This window comes from Trachypithecus francoisi, unplaced genomic scaffold (genome assembly GCF_009764315.1).
Source record: "Trachypithecus francoisi isolate TF-2019V2 unplaced genomic scaffold, Tfra_2.0 Contig00381, whole genome shotgun sequence".
In the NCBI taxonomy this organism is placed as follows: domain Eukaryota; kingdom Metazoa; phylum Chordata; class Mammalia; order Primates; family Cercopithecidae; genus Trachypithecus; species Trachypithecus francoisi.
The window spans coordinates 236,580-256,575 of record NW_022680604.1 but is presented as its reverse complement, the minus strand read 5'-3'; the positions used below and the strand labels follow the sequence as shown (position 1 = coordinate 256,575).

General features: G+C 39.7%; 1 long non-coding RNA gene and 3 pseudogenes across 1 annotated transcript; 1 reads left to right on the top strand and 3 right to left on the bottom strand.

The window, feature by feature from the left end:
- Positions 1 to 885: 885 nt before the first annotated feature.
- LOC117083665 lies at positions 886 to 5,166 on the bottom strand (annotated as a pseudogene).
- A 1,398-nt stretch (positions 5,167 to 6,564) lies between these two features.
- LOC117083681 lies at positions 6,565 to 7,332 on the bottom strand (annotated as a pseudogene).
- Positions 7,333 to 7,479: 147 nt separating this feature from the next.
- LOC117083673 lies at positions 7,480 to 8,224 on the bottom strand (annotated as a pseudogene).
- A 3,937-nt stretch (positions 8,225 to 12,161) lies between these two features.
- On the top strand, positions 12,162 to 19,173 carry LOC117083689. Its single transcript, XR_004437173.1, has 2 exons — positions 12,162 to 12,292; positions 18,475 to 19,173. It is a non-coding gene; the product is annotated as an uncharacterized LOC117083689 (long non-coding RNA).
- The last annotated feature ends 823 nt before the right edge of the window (positions 19,174 to 19,996 follow it).

The window sequence follows — 19,996 nt, the reverse complement described above, 5'->3', positions numbered from 1 at the left end:
AGGGTTGATTTACTGGTTGACTTCCAATTCAGGTTAGGGTTAGTAGAATTGTGATTAGGAGTCATACTAGGAATTGGCTGAGTGGGCAGAATGTCATACTTTGTTGTTTGGATTTGTGGAGTATGGGTATAATTGTTAGGATGAGAATGGATAGGAGGAGTGCTAATACTCCCCCTAACTTATTAGGAACAGATCATAGGATTGCATATGCGAACAGGAAATACCATTATGGTTTGATGTGTGATGGAGTGCTTAGTGGGCTGGCTGGGGTGTAGTTGTCTGGATCACTTAAAAGGTCGGGTGAAAATAATACTAGCACTATTAGGATAAGGAGGAGGAGGGTTAGGCCTAAGATGTCTTTGATTGTGTAGTAGGGGTGGAAGGGGATTTTGTCGGAGTCGGAGGGGATTCCACAGGGGTTGTTTGATCCTGTTTCGTGTAGGAAAAGCAGGTGTAAAGTTGTGAAGGTTGCGATAATGAAGGGTAGGGTAAAGTGGAGGGTAAAGAATCGCATAAGGGTTGGATTGTCGATAGAGTACCCGCATCAAACCCATTGGATGAGGTTGGTCCCAATGTACGGAATTGCAGATAATAAATTTGTAATTACTGTGGCACCTCAAAATGATATTTGTCCCCATGGGAGTACGTAACCCATGAAGGCCATTGCCATGGTTATAAGTAAGAGTGCAATGCCGATATTTCAGGTTTCAAGGAGAAGAAATGAGCCATAATATAGACCTCGGCCCACGTGTAGGAACAGGCAGATAAAGAATATAGAGGCACCATTGGCGTGGAGGTAGCGGATGGTTCAGCCATAGTTTACATCTCGAGTGATATGTGTGATTGAGGAGAAGGCAGAGGAGGTGTCTGGTGAGTAATGTATTGCTAGAAATAGGCCAGTAACGATTTGTAAAATTAAGCAAGTTGCTACGAGAGAGCCGAAATTTCATCATGTGGAAATGTTTGATGGAGTGGGTAAATCAATAAGGGAGTGATTAATTATTTTTATAATTAGATTAGATTTACATGTAGGGGTCATTAATGTTTTTGTAGTTGAAGTACAACGATGGTTTTTCATATCATTAGTCATGGTTGGAGTCCATGTGGAAACGATGTCATATATTTTATTTTTATTAAGTGTACTATTGGTTGTGGGGTTTGTGGGGTTTTCTTCTAAGCCCTCTTCTATTTATGGGGGTTTAGCATTGATTGTTAGTGGTGTGATTGGTTGTGTAATTATCTTAAATTATGGGGGTACTTACATGGTTTAATAATGTTTTTAATTTATTTGGGAGGTATAATGCTTGTTTTTGGTTATACTACTGCGATGGCTATTGAAGAGTACCCTGAAGCGTGGGTTTCAGGGTTTGAGGTCTTGGGTAGTCTTTTGGTGGGATTGGCAATGGAGGTAGGGTTGGTTTTATGAGTTTTAGATTATGATGAGTTGGTGGTAATTAATTTAAATAACATGGGGAGTTGAGTGATTTTTGAGGGAGAGGGGCCAGGGTTAATTCGGGAGGATTCTATTGGTGCGGGTGCTTTATATGACTATGGGCGTTGGTTAGTAGTGGTTGTTGGTTGAACATTATTTGTTGATGTATATATTGTCATTGAAATTACTCGAGGCAATAGGTTGTGCTATTAAAAGTGGAATTAGAATGAGAGGGATAAGGAAAGAGAGGAAATAAAGTTTAATTATGCCTTTTTGGGTGGTTGTGGTGATGGAAGTAATAATGTGGGTGTGTGAAATTGTTTTGGGTATTGATTTTTCTAGTCAGATTGAGTCTAGTAAGAGAAAGGCCAGGTTTTGACTTATGATTAGGTTTTGGTAGGGAATTATTCGGTGAATTGTAGTAGGAAAATATCCTAATATGTTAGAGAATTTGAACATGTGTGATGGGGTGTTTATTTTGAGATTGTTGGTTATAAGGGTTAGATCTAGGGCTATTAGGAAACCTAGGGTGGTTACGCATAGGGCTAGGAGTTTTAGGTAATAAGGTATTGTTAGTTGGGGAAGTGTGGTGGGGGAGATATTATTGGTAATAAGAAATCCTGTGAGTAAACTGCCTATTTAGGCGTTTTATTGGGTTTATTAGAGCTGGGTTATTTTCATTAATGTAAATTGAGGTTGAAAGCGAGGTTGTCCTGTTAGTGTAAGAATAATAGTCCGAGTGCTGTAGGCGCTTGTTAGTGAAGTGGCAATGAGAGTGATAGATAGGGCTCAGGCGTTGGTATACGACATGTTTGCAGTTTCGATGATAAGATCTTTGGAGTAGAAACCTGTAAGAAATGGTATGCCTGTAAGTGCTACGTTACCAATAGTCAGGGAAGATGAGGTAAGGGGTATTGTTTTAAATAGCCCTCCTATTTTTCGAATGTCTTGTTCGTTATTTAAGTTGTGAATAATAGATCCGGAGCAAATGAATAATATGGCTTTGAAGAAGGCATGGGTGCAGATGTGTAGAAATGCTAAGTATGGTTGTTTGATGCCGATGGTGACTATCATTAATCCTAGTTGGCTTGAGGTGGAGAAAGCTATGATCGTTTTAATATCATTTTGTGTTAAAGCGCAGATTGCTATAAATATAGTGGTAATGGCTCCTAGGCATAGTGTAAGGCTTTGGGCTAGCATATTATTTTCTATTATACGGTGAAAGCGAATGAGTAAAAATACCCTGGCTAATACTATAGTGCTGGAATGAAGTAGGGCTGAAACCGGGGTTGAGCCTTCTATGGCGGAGGGTAGTCAAGACTGAAGGCCAAGTTGAGCTGATTTTCCTGTTGCTGCTAAATGGAGGCCCATTAGTGGTAGAAGATTTGGGCTAGAGTCTAGGATAAATATTTGTTGAAAGTCTCATGAGTTGTAATGAAGGAAAAATCATGTTATGGCTAGAATGAGGCCGATATCACCAATGCGGTTGTACAAGATTGCTTGAGCAGCTGCTGTGTTGGCGTCTGTTCGAGCATGTCATCAGCTAATTAGTAGAAAGGATATTATTCCTACACCTTCTCATCCAATGAAGAGTTGGAAGAGGTTGTTCGCGGTAATTAAAATTAATATAGTGGTGAGGAAAATGAGGAGATACTTAAAGAATCAGTCGATGTTTGGGTCTGAACTTATGTATCATAATGAAAATTCTATAATGCACCAGGTAATAAATAGTGCGATTGGAATGAATATTATGGAAAAATAGTCTAGTTTGAAGCTCAGTGCTAGTTCTAGTGATTGGATAGTCGTTCAATGTCAATTTGAGATAATTATATCTTGATCTAGGAGGATATATAGGGCTGTAGGAAGGAGACTGATAATAAAAGTAAATATTATAGTCGTTTTTACATAATTAGGGTATAGATGGTTTTTACTGGGTTTAATAAGGGTGATAATAATTGGAAGATTAGGGAAGTTAGGGTTAATATGACAATGGAGGCATGCATTGTTATTACTTTTATTTGGAGTTGCACCAATGTTTTTGGTTCCTAAGACCAATGGATAACTGTTATCCTTTAAAAGTTGAGATAGGTGTTTTGTTAAGTACGGGGGCATGGGTTAGCAGTCCTTGCAAGCTTTCTCAGTAAATAAATAAGAAGTGGTGGGCTTCTATGTTTAGATTCACAATCTAATGTTTTAGTTAAACTATATTTACAGGGGTGAAGCCTATAATAATACTGGGGTTGAGGGACAGAAGAATAATAGGGGGAGATGTATAATATTAGTATGTTTCTCGTGTGAAGGAGGTTTTATGTTGATGATGTGGGAGGTGAGTATTCCTCATTGCGTTGTAATGAATATGTGTAGGGAATAAAGGGCAGTGATTAGTATATTTAGTACTGTGAATATAATGGTAATGTGTGACCAAGAAAATGAAGTTATTACTACTAATAGTTCTCCAATTAGATTAATAGTGGGGGGTAGGGCTAGATTGGTGAGGTTTGCCATGAGCCATCAGAAGGCTATCAGTGGAAGTAGGGTTTGAAGTCCTCGAGAGAGTATTATAATGCGACTGTGGGTTCGTTCATAATTTGAATTTGCTAGGCAGAATAGTATAGATGAAGTGAGTCCATGGGCGATTATAAGGATATTAGCGCCAGTAAAGCTTCAGGGAGTTTGGATGAGGGAGGCTATAATTACCAGGGCTATGTGGCTTACAGAGTATGCGATAAGTGATTTCAGGTCCGTCTGTCGGAGGCAGGTTGAGCTTGTTATAATTATGCTTCATAGAGATAATATGAGGAAGGGGTAGGCTATGTATTCTGTCAGGGGGTTGAGGATTGAGGTAAGTCATATTATACCATAGCCGCCCAGTTTTAAAAGTACTGCGGCAAGAACTATTGATCTGGCGATGGGAGCTTCAACGTGGGCTTTAGGGAGCCATAAGTGTAGGCCATATAAGGGTATTTTTACTATGAAAGCTATTATGCATGCTAGTCAAGTTAAGTTATGGGATCAGGTGGTTGTTAGTTTTTGGGCTGTAAGTGTTAGTAGTGTGATGTTTAATGAGCCTAGACTATTATGTGTAAATATTAATATAATTAGTAAGGGGAGAGAGCCAGCTAATGTATAGAATAGGAAGTATGTACTTGCGTTGAGGCATTCTGCTTGATTGCCTCATTGGGTAATAATAATTAGGGTGGGGATGAGTGTAGTTTCGAATAGGATATAAAATAAGATTAATTCTGTGGCTATAAATGTTATGATTAGGGAAATTTGTAGAAAAATTATTATGGAGAGATAAAGTTTTTTTCGTAAAGGACTTTCATTATGCAGATGATATTGGCTTGCTATAATTATGAGGGGTAAGAGTCAGGCGGTTAACGTTAGAAGAGGTGTTGCTAATGGGTCGGAAGACAAATAGGTTGAATAGCTAATGAGGTTGCTGTTAGTTTGATTGAAGAATAGAAGGGGGATGAGACTGATAATTAAGCTGTGTGTGGTTAAGTTAATTCAGATTATATTGTTTTTGGAAAATCATGTTGTTGGTAATAGCATAATTGTGGGAAAAATTATTTTTAACATTGAAGTAAGCTTAGGTTGTGGACGTGGTCTAGGCCATATGTGTTTGAGATTGAAATTAGTAAGGCAAGGCCTACTGCTGCTTCACAAGCGGCGAATACTAGTAGGGCAATAGGTACAATATTAGCTAGGGGGAAGTGTATGTTTAAGGCCATGGGGGTACTTATGATAAATAGTGAGGGTATTATTCCCTCTAGGCATAGTAGGGATGATATTAGGTGCGAGCGATAGGTTAATATGCCTAGGAGTGAAATGGTGAATGCTAATGCAATATTTATGTAAATAACGGGCATTTGGTTAGTATGATTATCATAATCTAATGAGTCGAAATAATTTGTTTTATTTAAACTACTTACCAATTCAGTTCAGTCCAGTCCCTTTTGAGTTCATTCGTAGGCTAGGCTGAGGGTTAGAATAGTGATTAATATAATTGATGATTTGATTATTACGGGAAGATTTGTTGTTTGGAGAGCCCATGGCAAGGGTAATAGCAGGGCAATTTCTAAGTCGAATAGTAGGAAAGTGATGGCGATTAGAAAAAAATTTTATGGAGAAAGGAATGAGAGCAGAGTTTAGTGGGTCAAATCCACATTCGTAAGGGTTGGCTTTTTCTGCATAGGAGCTGAGTTGGGGTAGTCAAAATATAATGATTATCAGTAGTAGGGTTAGGAGGGTATTAATTGTTAGAGCTAATGCTAGATTAATTATTCTTTTTCAAATATTATCGAAACTAGCTGATTGGAAGTCAGCTGTACTAGTTATACTAAAAGAATAGGAACCTCATCAGTAAATGGAGATATAGAGAAAGAGTCAGACGAAGTCTACAAAGTGTCAATAACAAGCAACGGCTTCAAAAACAAAATGGTGATTTGATGTGAAATGATATAATAGTTGGCGAATAAGGCAGACGGTAAGAAATGTAGATCCGATAATAACGTGAAGCCCATGGAAGCCGGTGGCAACAAAAAATGTTGAGTCATAAATGCCGTCAGAGATAGTGAAGGGTGCTTCATAGTATTCTGAGATTTGTAATAGGGTGAAGTAGATGCCTAATAAAATTGTAGTGAGTAGGGCTTGGATTATTTGTTTTCGGTTATTTTCTATTAAGCTGTGATGGGCCCAAGTGATTGTAACTCCTAATGCAAGTAATACATAAGTATTTAGAAGGGGTACTTCTAGAGGATTCAGGGGGGTAATATCTGTTGGTGGTCAGTGTCCTCCTAAGTGTGGGGTAGGGGCGAGGCTTGAGTGATAGAATGCTCAGAAGAAGCCAGCAAAGAAGAAAATTTCTGAGATGATAAATAAAACTATTCCATAACGGAGGCCTTTTTGAACTGGTGTTGTATGGTGGCCTTGATAAGTACTTTCTCAGATAATATCACGTCACCACTGATATATCGTTAATATGTTGGTTAATAATTCTAGTATTAGTAGACTTTTGGAGTAAAAGTGGAATCATATAATTAGGCCAGTCGTTATTAGGAGAGCTGAGAAGGCTCCTGTCAGCGGTCATGGGCTAGGTTTAACTATGTGATAAGGGTGGGTTTGGTGAGTCATTAAGTATTATCATGTAAATAAAGGCTTACCAAGAGTGTGAAAACATAGGCCTGGATTAGGGCAACTGCAATTTCTAGAATTGTTAGTGATATTAGGAGAACTAAAGTTAGTGAAGTTGCAAGGAAATTACTGGTTGATAATGCTAGTGCGGCATTTCCAATTAGGTGTATAAGTAGATGTCCTGCTGTAATGTTAGTGGTCAGGAATACAGCTAGGGCTACTGGTTGAATAAATAAGCTGATGGTTTCAATAATTACTAGCATGGGAATAAGGGGTGTGGGTGTACCCTGTGGTAAAAAGTGAGCCAAGGAGCTTTTGGTTTTGAAGCGATAACCTGTAATTACTGTACCCGCTCATAGAGGAATTGCCATGGCTAGATTTATAGACAGTTGGGCGGTGGGCATAAATGAGTGGGGTAAGAGTCCGAGGAGGTTGGTTATGGCAATAAAAATAATTAGAGATATTAGTATTAGGGATCAGATTTGTCCTTTGGTGCTGTGGGTTGTTATTATTTGTTTTAGAATTAGTTGAGTCAGGTTTTGTTGAATAGTAATTAGTCGGTTGTTAATGAGGTGTTTGGAAGTTGGGAATAGTAATACAGGAAATAGAATGATGGGTATTACAGCGGGTAAACCTAGGAGTGTTGGAGTTGTGAATGGGGTAAATAAACTTTTGTTCATTTTAGTTGTCAAGGGTTATTAAATCTTTGTGTGTTAGAGGTTTTTTGTGATGGGGGAAAATAGGAATTTGTGTTTAGTAGTTTTAATTGTATAATAAGATATAGTGCAGGTAGCATGGTTATAATGGTAATAAACCATGTAGATGTATTTAGTTGAGGCATTTCACTGCAGAGAAGAATGTTTTCTCAATCTTTAACTTAAAAGGTTAATGCTGTGGCAGCTATACAGTGGATCTTGGTGTTTTAAGAGTACATTAAGTAGGGTGATTTCAATATATCTATAGGGTGAATACGGGCCCTATCTCAAACATTTTTAGTGGAATTAATTCTGCAACAATTGGTATAAAGCTATGATTGGCGCTGCAGATTTCTGAGCATTGTCCGTAGTAGACACCTGGTCGTATGGCAGTGAATGTAGTTTGGTTTAAGCACCCGGGAATTGCATCTGTTTTTAGACCCAGCATGGGAATGGTTCATGAGTGTAAGACGTCTTGAGATGTAATTATTATACGGACAGGAGCTTCGATTGGAAGTACTACTCGGTTGTCAATTTCTAGAAGTCGAAGGTCCCCTGGGTTTAAGAATAATGGGGGGAGTATATAAGAATTAAAGATTAAGCCTCCATAATCCGTGTACTCATAGGTTCAGTATCATTGATGTCCAATTGATTTAATAGTGAATGAGGGGTTGTTAATCTCGTCTGTTAAGTAGAGAATGCGTAGGGATGGGAGAGCAATTAAGACTAGGATAATTGCGGGCAGGATGGTTCAAATAGTCTCTATCTCTTGAGCATCTGTGATATTGGTACTAGTTAGTTTTGTTGTGAGTACTGATGATAAAACATACAAGACTAGAAAACTAATTAGGGATACGATTATAAAGGCGTGGTCGTGGAAGGCAATTAGTTCTTCTATGATAGGGGATGTGGCATCTTGTAGGCCTAGTTGAACTGGGTGGGCCATAAGATATATAGGGTATGTCCTATAATTTAGCTTTGACAAAGCTATGAAATAATTTTTCTAATATCTTATTGAAAAAGTTATAGGGGTTATAGGATTTGCTTGAAACCAGTTTCAGAAGGTTCGATTCCTTCCTTTTTTATTTAACTTTGATGAAAGTTGGTTCGTCAAATGTGTGATATGGTGGAGGAGAGCCATATAGTCATTCTAGGTTAGAGGTGGGTTGTTCAATTAATAGTACTTTACGTTCTGAGGCAAAGGCTTCTCAGATTATATAAATTATCAATAGTATAGCTACTAGGGAAATAAAGGAGCCTATGGATGACACAATATTTCATGTGGTGTAGGCATCAGGGTAGTCGGAATAGTGCCGGGGTATTCCGGACAAACCGAGAAAGTGTTGTGGGAAGAAAGTTAAATTTACACCCACAAACATCATAGTAACGTGGGCTTTGATGCAGACCTGATCCAGAGTATAGCCTGAGAATAGGGGAAATCAGTGAATAAAACCCCCTATGATAGCAAAGACAGCTCCTATTGACAAGACGTAGTGGAAATGAGCTACGACATAATAGGTATCGTGTAGTACAATATCTAGTGATGAGTTTGCTAGTACAATGCCGGTTAGACCTCCTACGGTAAAAAGGAAAATAAAGCCTAGGGCTCAGAGTATTGCGGGGGATCACTTGATATTTCCTCCGTGTAGCGTAGCGAGCCAGCTAAAGACTTTAACACCAGTTGGAATTGCAATAATTATAGTGGCAGAGGTAAAATAGGCTCGTGTATCCACGTCTATGCCAACCGTAAATATGTGGTGAGCTCACACAATAAAGCCTAAAAACCCAATTGATATTATAGCTCAGACTATGCCTATATACCTGAATGGTTCTTTTTTTCCAGAGTAGTATGTTACGATGTGAGAAATCATTCCAAACCCAGGTAAAATAAGAATATAGACTTCGGGGTGGCCGAAGAATCAGAATAAGTGCTGATAGAAAATGGGATCTCGTCCTCCGGCAGGATCAAAGAAGGTGGTGTTGAGATTATGGTCTGTTAATAGTATTGTAATGCCGGCGACTAATACAGGTAGGGACAGGAGAAGTAGAACTGCTGTAATTAGGACTGATCAAACAAATAGGGGGGGTTGATATTGGGATATTGCAGGAGGTTTTATATTAATAATAGTTGTGATGAAGTTAATGGCCCCTAAGATAGAAGAGATACCTGCTAGGTGAAGTGAGAAGATAGTTAAGCCTACAGAGGCTCCTAGGTGAGAGAAGTTTCCTGCTAAAGGGGGATAGACTGTTCAATCTGTTCCGGCACCAGCTTCTACTATGGCTGATGCGAGAAGAAGTAGGAAGGATGGTGGAAGAATGGGGAAGAAGTAGGAAGGATGGGGAAATGCTATGTCAGGAGTGCCAATTATTAGAGGTACTAGTCAGTTTCTGAAACCTCCAAATATGATGGGTATAACTATAAAGAAAATTACCACAAATGCATGTGCTGTAACGATAACATTGTAGATGTGGTCATTGCCTAATAGGTTACCGGGTTGACCTAGTTCAGCTCGAATAAGAAGGCTTATAGCCATGCCTATGGTTCCAGCTCATGTGCCAAATAATAAATATAAGGTTCCAATATCTTTATGATTTGTAGAGAATAGCCAGTGGTTAATGAGCATTGGTGGGAAAAAAGGTAAAATGGCTCAGTAAGCATTAGGCTGTAAACCTAAGGACAGAGGTTGAGTCCTCTTTTTACCAGCCCCGAGGTGATTTTCATGTTGAATTGCAAATTCAAAGGAGCAGCTTAGACTTCTGCCGGGGCTTCTCCCGCCTTTTTTTCCTGTGGCGGGAGAAGTAGATTAAAGCCAGTTGATTCGGGTATTTAGCTGTTAACTAAGTTTTTGTGGGTTTGAATCCCATTCATCTAGTAAGGGCTTAGCTTAATTAAAGTGATTGATTTGCGTTCAGTTGATGCAGAGTAGAGTTTTGCAGTCCTTAGTATGCTTCAGAAATTAAGTATACTTAACTTACTAAGAGCTTTGAAGGCTTTTGGTCTTATTTAACCTAAATTTCTAGGAGATAGCTAGGGCTGTTGGGGATATTGGTAAGAGGAAAGTAGTGAGAATAATGAGTGGGGGAATGAGAGGTGTGGGTTTTGTATTTTCGAATTGTCATTTTATTTTCGTATTATTGGATGTGGGGAGTAGTGTTATAGAGGTAGTATAAATTAGGCATAGGTAGAAATATAAGTTGAGTAGGGTTATAATAATTATGATAGTGGGCATAATAAAATTGTTGTTTTTTGTAAGTTCTTGAATGGTAATTCATTTGGGTAGAAAGCCGGTTAGTGGAGGTAGGCCTCCTATGGATAGAAGAGTGGATGATGTTAATAGTATTAATCAGGTTAGTTTGTTTCAGGTGCGTGATAACATTAGGGTTGTGGTGTTTGAGTTCAGGTTTAGGGCTAGAAATGCAGTGGTTGTTAGAATAATATATGTAAATAGGTAGAAGATTGTAATATTTGGATTATATGTTAGTGTTATTATTATTCAGCCTATATGTGTGATTGAAGAATATGCTAGGATTTTACGTAGTTGTGTTTGGTTGAGGCCTCCTCAGCTGCCCACCATGATGGATAGGATTGATAGGGTTAGGAGAATATTTGTATTAATCGACGGGTAAATTTGACACATAATTGAATTAGGGGCTAGTTTTTGTCATGTGAGGAGAAGTAAGCCGGGAATTAAGAGTGTTCCTTGGGTAAATTCTGGGATTCAAAAGTGGAAGAGTGCTATTCCTAATTTTATAGCAAGGGCCATTGTTATGATTAAGGATGAGAGTTGGTTAGGATTATTTATTATGGTTCATTGTCCGGGGAATAAGTTGTTATATATAATTGCTATTATGAGAATTATAGATGTGGTGGATTGTATAAGGAAATATTTAGTGGCAGCTTCTGTGGAGTGAGAATTTGCTTTTTTAATTAAGATTGAGGTAAAAGCTAATATATTTATTTCCAGGCCCGCTCAGGTGAGAAATCAGTGGGAGCTCAGTGATGTAATGAGAGTGCCTATGATTATGGTAGAATAAATAACAAGTTGGGCTAGTGGGTTAATTAGTATGGGAAGGGTATAACTAACATTTTCGGGGTATGGGCCCGATAGCTTACTTAGCTGACCTTACTTTAGAATGGGGTGTAATAGATAGCAAGGAGGAATTTTAATTCTCAGGAGTAGGTTCAATGCCTATAATTCTAGAAATAAGAGGGTTAAATACCTCTATTATTTACTCTATCAAAGTAACTCTTTTGTCAGACATATTTCTAGTTTTGAGGGGTGATGCCAGAGGTTATAATGGGAATTGAGATATATCATATGAAGAATGCTAGCGTAAGGGGGAGAAAATTTTTTCATAGTAAGTGTATAAGTTGGTCATAATCGAATCGGGGATAGGTCGCTCAAATTCATAGGAATAGGGAGGTCAAGAGGAGTGTTTGGTAATAAAGCATGTTGTGAATAATTCTGGTGAATGGATGGGATATAGTGTTCCTAGGAAAATTGTAGCTGCTAGGACATTTATTATAATAATGTTTATGTATTCAGCTATGAAGAAGAGGGCGAATGGGCCTGCAGCATATTCAATATTAAAGCCTGAGACTAGTTCTGATTCTCCTTCTGTGAGGTCAAAGGGGGCTCGGTTGGTTTCTGCTAGTGTGGAAGTAAATTATATTATGGCTAGAGGTCATGATGGTAGGAGAAGTCAGAGGTGTTCTTGTGTTATGATAAGTGCATGGAGGTTGAATGAGCCACTTATGAATAAAACTGACAGTAGAATAATGGCGAGGGTTACTTCGTATGAAATTGTTTGGGCAACTGCTCGTAGTGTTCTGATTAGTGCGTAGTTTGAATTTCATGCTCACCCTGATCATAAAATGAAGTAAACAGCTAGGCTAGATGTAGCTAGAATGAATAAAAGTCCTAGGTTGAGGTTAATTAGGGAGTTGGGTATGGGGAGGTGTATTCATAGGAGGAGGGCAATGGAAAAGGCTAAGGCTGGTGCAATAATATAGAGGGTGGTGGTAGAGGTGGAAGGTTTTTTTTTTTAATTATTATACTTCAAGTTTTAGGGTACATGTGCATAACGTGCAGGTTTGTTACATATGTATACTTATGCCGTGTTGGTGTGCTGCACCCATCAACTCGCCAGCACCCATCAATTCATCATTTATATGATGTATAACTCCCCAATGCAATCCCTCCCTCCTCCCCCCTCCCCATGATAGGCCCCAGTGTGTGATGTTCCCCTTCCCAAGTCCAAGTGATCTCATTGTTCAGTTGTCACCTATGAGTGAGAACATGCGGTGTTTGGTTTTCTGTTCCTGTGATAGTTTGCTAAGAATGATGGTTTCCAGCTGCATCCATGTCCCTACAAAGGACGCAAACTCATCGTTTTTGATGGCTGCATAGTATTCCATGGTGTATATATGCCACATTTTCTTAATCCAGTCTGTCACAGATGGCAATTTGGGTTGATTCCAAGTCTTTGCTATTGTGAATAGCGCCACAATAAACATACGTGTGCATGTGTCTTTGTATTAGAATAATTTATAATCCTTTGGGTATATATCCAGTAGTGGGATGGCTGGGTCATATGGTACATCTAGTTCTAGATCCTTGAGGAATTGCCATACTGTTTTCCATAATGGTTGAACTAGTTTACAATCCCACCAACAGTGTAAAAGTGTTCCTATTTCTCCACATCCTCTCCAACACCTGTTGTTTCCTGACTTCTTAATGATTGCCATTCTAACTGGTGTGAGATGGTATCTCATTGTGGTTTTGATTTGCATTTCTCTGATGACGAGTGATGATGAGCATTTTTTCATGTGTCTGTTGGCTGTATGAATGTCTTCTTTTGAGAAATGTCTGTTCATATCCTTTGCCCACTTTTTGATGGGGTTGTTTGTTTTTTTCTTGTATATTTGTTTGAGTTCTTTGTAGATTCTGGATATTAGCCCTTTGTCAGATGAGTAGGTTGCAAAAATGTTCTCCCATTCTGTAGGTTGCCTGTTCACTCTGATGGTAGTTTCTTTTGCTGTGCAGAAGCTCTTTAGTTTAAATACATCCCATTTGTCAATTTTGGCTTTTCCTGCCGTTGCTTTTGGTGTTTTAGACATGAAATCCTTGCCCATGCCTATGTCCTGAATGGTACTACCTAGATTTTCTTCTAGGGTTTTTATGGTATTAGGTCTAACACTTAAGTCTCTAATCCATCTTGAATTAATTTTCGTATAAGGGGTAAGGAAAGGATCCAGTTTCAGCTTTCTACTTATGGCTAGCCAATTTTCCCAGCACCATTTATTGTATAGGGAATCCTTTCCCCATTTCTTGTATCTCTCAGGTTTGTCAAAGATCAGATGTCTGTAGATGTGTGGTATTATTTCTGAGGACTCTGTTCTGTTCCATTGGTCTATAGTTCTGTTTTGGTACCAGTACCATGCTGTTTTGGTTACTGTAGCCTTGTAGTATAGTTTGAAGTCAGGTAGCGTGACGCCTCCAGCTTTGTCCTTTTGACTTAGGATTGTCTTGGCAATGCGGGCTCTTTTTTGGTTCCATATGAACTTTAAAGCAGTTTTTTCCAATTCTGTGAAGAAAGTCATTGGTAGCTTGATGGGGATGGCATTGAATCTATAAATAACCTTGGGCAGTATGGCCATTTTCACGATATTGATTCTTCCTATCCATGAACATGGTATGTTCTTCCATTTGTTTGTGTCCTCTTTGATTTCACTGAGCAGTGGTTTGTAGTTCTCCTTGAAGAGGTCCTTGACATCCCTTGTAAGTTGGATTCCTAGGTATTTTATTCTCTTTGAAGCAATTGTGAATGGAAGTTCATTCCTGATTTGGTCTCTGTTTGTCTGTTACTGGTGTATAAGAATGCTTGTGATTTTTGCACATTACTTTTGTATCCTGAGACTTTGCTGAAGTTGCTTATCAGCTTAAGGAGATGTTGGGCTGAGACGATGGGGTTTTCTAAATATACAATCATGTCATCTGCAAACAGGGACAATTTGACTTCTTCTTTTCCTAACTGGATACCCTTGATTTCTTTCTCTTGCCTGATTGCCCTAGCCAGAACTTCCAAGACTATGTTGAATAAGAGTGGTGAGAGAGGGCATCCCTGTCTTGTGCCAGTTTTCAAAGGGAATTTTTCCAATATTTGTTCATTCAGTATGATGTTAGCTGTGGGTTTGTCATAAATAGCTCTTATTATTTTGAGGTACGTTCCATCAATACCGAATTTATTGAGCGTTTTTAGCATGAAGGGCTGTTGAATTTTGTCAAAAGCCTTTTCTGCATCTATTGAGATAATCATGTGGTTCTTGTCTTTGGTTCTGTTTATATGCTGGATTACGTTTATTGATTTGCGAATGTTGAACCAGTCTTGCATCCCAGGGATGAAGCCCACTTGATCATGGTGGATAAGCTTTTTGATGTGCTGCTGAATCCGGTTTGCCAGTATTTTATTGAGAATTTTGCATCGATGTTCATCAGGGATATTGGTCTAAAATTCTCTTTTTTTGTTGTGTCTCTGCCAGGCTTTGGTATCAGGATGATGTTGGCCTCATAAAATGAGTTAGGGAGGATTCCTCTTTTCTATTGATTGGAATAGTTTCAGAAGGAATGGTACCAGCTCCTCCTTGTACCTCTGGTAGAATTCAGCTGTGAATCCATCTGGTCCTGGACTTTTTTTGGTGGGTAGGCTATTAATTGTTGCCTCAATTTCAGAGCCTGCTATTGGTCTATTCAGGGATTCAACTTCATCCTGGTTTAGTCTTGGGAGAGTGTAAGTGTCCAGGAAATTATCCATTTCTTCTAGATTTTCTAGTTGATTTGCATAGAGGCGTTTATAGTATTCTCCGATGGTTGTTTGTATTTCAGTGGGGTCAGTGGTGATATCCCCTTTATCATTTTTTATTGCGTCTATTTCATTCCTCTCTCTTTTCTTCTTTATTAGTCTTGCTAGCGGTCTGTCAATTTTGTTGATCTTTTCAAAAAACCAACTCCTGGATTCATTGATTTTTTGGAGGGTTTTTTGTGTCTCTATCTCCTTCAGTTCTGCTCTGATCTTAGTTATTTCTTGCCTTCTGCTAGATTTTGAATGTGTTTGCTCTTGCCTCTCTAGTTCTTTTAATTGTGATGTTAGAGTGTCAATTTTAGATCTTTCCTGCTTTCTCTTGTGGGCATTTAGTGCTATAAATTTCCTCTACACACTGCTTTAAATGTGTCCCAGAGATTCTGGTATGTTGTATCTTTGTTCTCATTGGTTTCAAAGAACGTCTTTATTTCTGCTTTCATTTCATTATGTACCCAGTAGTCATTCAGGAACAGGTTGTTCGGTTTCCATGTAGTTGAGCGGTTTTGATTGAGTTTCTTAGTCCTGAGTTCTAGTTTGATTGCACTGTGGTCTGAGAGACAGTTTGTTATAATTTCTGTTCTTGTACATTTGCTGAGGAGTGCTTTACTTCCAATTATGTGGTCAATTTTGGAATAAGTGTGATGTGCTGCTGAGAATGTATATTCTGTTGATTTGGGGTGGAGAGTTCTATGGATGTCTCTTAGGTCCGCTTGGTGCAGAGATGAGTTCAATTCCTGGATATCCTTGTTAACTTTCTGTCTCATTGATCTGTCTAATGTTGACAGTGGAGTGTTGAAATCTCCCATTATTATTGTATGGGAGTCTAAGTCTCTTTGTAAGTCTCTAAGGACTTGCTTTGTGAATCTGGGTGCTCCTGTATTGGGTGCATATATATTTAGGAGAGTTAGCTCTTCCTGTTGAATTGATCCCTTTACCATTATGTAATGGCCTTCTTTGTCTCTTTAGATCTTTGATGTTTTAAAGTCTGTGTTAGCAGAGACTAGGATTGCAACCCCTGCTTTTTTTTGTTCTCCATTTTCTTGGTAGATCTTCCTCCATCCCTTTATTTTGAGCCTATGTATGTCTCTGCATGTGAGATGGGTCTCCTGAATACAGCAGACTAATGGGTCTTGACTCTTTATCCAGTTTGCCAGTCTGTGTCTTTTAATTGGAGCATTTAGTCCATTTACATTTAAGGTTAATATTGTTATGTATGAACTTGATCCTGCCATTATGATATTAACTGGTTATTTTGCTCGTTAGTTGATGCAGTTTCTTCCTAGCCTTGATGTTCTTTACATTTTGGCATGTTTTTGCAATGGCTGGTATCGATTGTTCCTTTCCATGTTTAGGGCTTCCTTCAGGGTCTCTTGTAAGGCAGGCCTGGTGGTGACAAAATCTCTAAGCATTTGCTTATCTGTAAAGGATTTTATATTTCCTTCACTGATGAAACTTAGTTTGGCTGGATATGAAATTCTGGGTTGAAAATTCTTTTCTTTAAAAACGTTGAATATTGGCCCCCACTCTCTTCTGGCTTGTAGAGTTTCTGCTGAGAGGTCTGCTGTTAGTCTGATGGGCTTCCCTTTGTGGGTAACCCTACCTTTCTCTCTGGTCGCCCTTAAGATTTTTTCCTTCATTTCAACTTTGGTGAATCTGGCAATTATGTGTCTTGGAGTTCCTCTTCTGGAGGAATATCTTTGTGGTGTTCTCTGTGTTTCCTGAATTTGAATGTTGGCCTGCCCTACTAGGTTGGGGAAGTTCTCCTGGATGATATCCTGAAGAGTGTTTTCCAACTTGGTTCCATTTTCCCCCTCACTTTCAGGCACCCCAATCAGACGTAGATTTGGTCTTTTTACATAATCCCATACTTCTTGCAGGCTTTGTTCATTTCTTTTTCTTCTTTTTTCTTTTGGTTTCTCTTCTCGCTTCATTTCATTCATTTGATCCTCAATCGCTGATACTCTTTCTTCCAGTTGATCGAGTCGGTTACTGAAGCTTGTGCATTTGTCACGTATTTCTCGTGTCATGGTTTTCATCTCTCTCATTTCGTTTATGATCTTCTCTGCATTAATTAGTCTAGCTGTCAATTCTTCCACTCTTTTTCCAAGAGTTTTAGTTTCTTTTCACTGGGTACGTAATTCCTCCTTTAGTTCTGAGCAGTTTGATGGACTGAAGCCTTCTTCTCTCATCTCGTCAAAGTCATTCTCTGACCAGCTTTGATCCGTTGCTGGCAATGGGCTGCGCTCCTTTGCAGGGGGAGATGCGCTCCTATTTTTTGAATTTCCAGCTTTTCTGCCCTGCTTTTTCCCCATCTTTGTGTTTTTATCTGTCTCTGGTCTTTGATGATGGTGACGTACTGATGGGGTTTTGGTATAGGTGTCCTTCCTGTTTGATAGTTTTCCTTCTGACAGTCAGGACCCTCAGCTACAGGTCTGTTGGAGATTGCTTGAGGTCCACTCCAGACCCTGTTTGCCTGGGTATCAGCAGCAGAGTTTGCAGAAAATAGAATATTGCTGAACAGCGAGTGTACCTGTCTGATTCTTCCTTTGGAAGCTTCCTCTCAGGGTTGTACTCCCCTCTGTGAGATGTGGGGTGTCAGACTGCCCCTAGTGGGGGATATCTCCCAGCTAGGCTACTCAGGTGTCAGGGACCCACCTGAGCAGGCCGTCTGTCCGTTCTCAGATCTCAACCTCCACGTTGGGAGATCCACGGCTCTCCCCAAAGCTGTCAGACAGAGTCGTTCGTGTCTGCACCAGCCCCCGCTGCTTCTCCTATTGGTCTTCAGCTGTGCGCTGTCCCCGAGATGTAGTCTACAGAGACAGGCAGGCTTCCTTGAGCTGCTGTGAGCTCCACCCAGTTCGAGCTTCCCAGCAGCTTTGTTTACCTACTAAAGCCTCAGCAATGACGGGCGCCCCTCCCCCAGCCTCGCTGCTGCCTTGCGGATAGATTGCCGCAGACTGCTGTGTTAGCAGTGAGGGAGGCTCCGTGGGCTTGTGACCCTCCCTGCCAGGTTTGGGATATATTCTCCTGGTGTGCCTGATTGCTGAAAGTGCAGTATTGGGGTGGGAGTTACCCAATTTTCCAGGTGTTGTGTGTCTCAGTTCCCCTGGCTAGGAAAACGGATTCCCTTCCCTCTTGCACTTGCATGTGAGGTGATGCCTCACCCTGCTTCAGCTCTCACTGTTCAGGCTGCAGCAGCTGACCAGCACCGATTGTCCGGCACTCCCTAGTGAGATGACCCCAGTACCTCAGTTGAAAATGCAGAAATCACTGGTCTTCTGTGTCGCTCGCGCTGGGAGTTGGAGACTGGAGCTGTTCCTATTCGGCCATCTTGCTCCGCCCCTCGAGGTTGAAGTTTTTAAGGGTTCTTTGGTGAAGAGCTTTATTGCATCGGCAAAGGGTTGTGGTAGCCCATAAGGGCCTACAATATTAGGTCCTTTCCGTAGTTGTATATAGCCTAGTAATTTTCATTCAGTAAGTGTAAGAAATGCTATGGCAGCGATAATGGGTAAAATGATAAGTAGAAGATTTATTGTGAACATAATGCTAAGAAGAGGAGTTGAACCTCTGATTATAAAGTCTTAAATTTTATGCAATTACCGGGCTCTGCCATCTTAACAATCCCTGTTCTTGGGCTGTGTGTGTGTTGTTTTTTGTTAAATTGAGACTAGGTCATTTATGGAAGGAGGGCACTTTGTGAAGTGGGCCCTATTTCTCTTGTCCTTTCGTACAGGGAGGAATATAGAATAGATAGAAACTGACCTGGATTGCTCCGGTCTGAACTCAGATCACGTCGGACTTTAATCATTGAACAAACGAACCTTTGATAGCTGCTGCACCATTAGGATGTCCTGATCCAACATTGAGGTCGTAAACCCTATTGTCGATATGAACTCTGGAATAGGATTGCGCTGTTATCCCTGGGGTAACTTGTTCCGTTGCTCAAGTTATTGGGTCAATTATATATACTGATTCGCTTTGACTTGTGTAGTCTTGGCATAGTTTATTCGGAGGTTTAATTATGCTCCGAGGTCACCCCAACCAAAATTTCTGATGCAGGGGCAGAGTATGCTAAGTCCGTAGATTTGTGTCGGTTTTGGTTGCATTAGTAAATTGAAGCTCCACAGGGTCTTCTCGTCTTATTATTTTATGTCCGCCTCTTCACAGGCAGGTCAATTTCACTGGTTGAAAGTAAGAGACAGTTGAACCCTCGTGTTGCCATTCATACAAGTCCCTATTTAAAGAACAAGTGATTATGCTACCTTTGCACAGTCAGGGTACTGCGGCCATTAAACATGTGTCACTGGGCAGGCAGTGCCTCTAATACTAGTAATGCTAGAGGTGATGTTTTTGGTAAACAGGCAGGGTTAGGTTTGCCAAGTTCCTTTTACTTTTTTTAACCTTTCCTTGAGAGCATGCCTGTGTTGGGTTAACAGTATGGATAATACTGGCTTGTTTATAATTATTAGTATTGGGTTGTTAAGTATCGGTGAAGTTTTTTGGTCTGATTTAGGCTTATGGGTAGGAGAATTTATTCATGTTACTAATGCTAGCATTATTGCTTCTATGATATAATAGATTAATCCAATGTAATGTGAGGAGTTCAGTAAGATGTTTGGGATTTCTTCAGGTAATTGATGTTGAGCTTGAACGCTTTCTTAATTGATGGCTGCCTTTGGGCCAACTATGGGGGTTGGAGTTTTTACTCTCTATATAAGGTTTTTCCCTAGTGTCTAAAGAGCTGTCCCTCTTTAGACTAACAATTAAGCTTACAGGGAGATTAGTGGTTCTGTGGGTAAGCTTAAGGCTGAACTAAGATTCTATCTTGGATAACCAGCGATCGCCAGGCTCGGTGGGTGTATCACCTCTA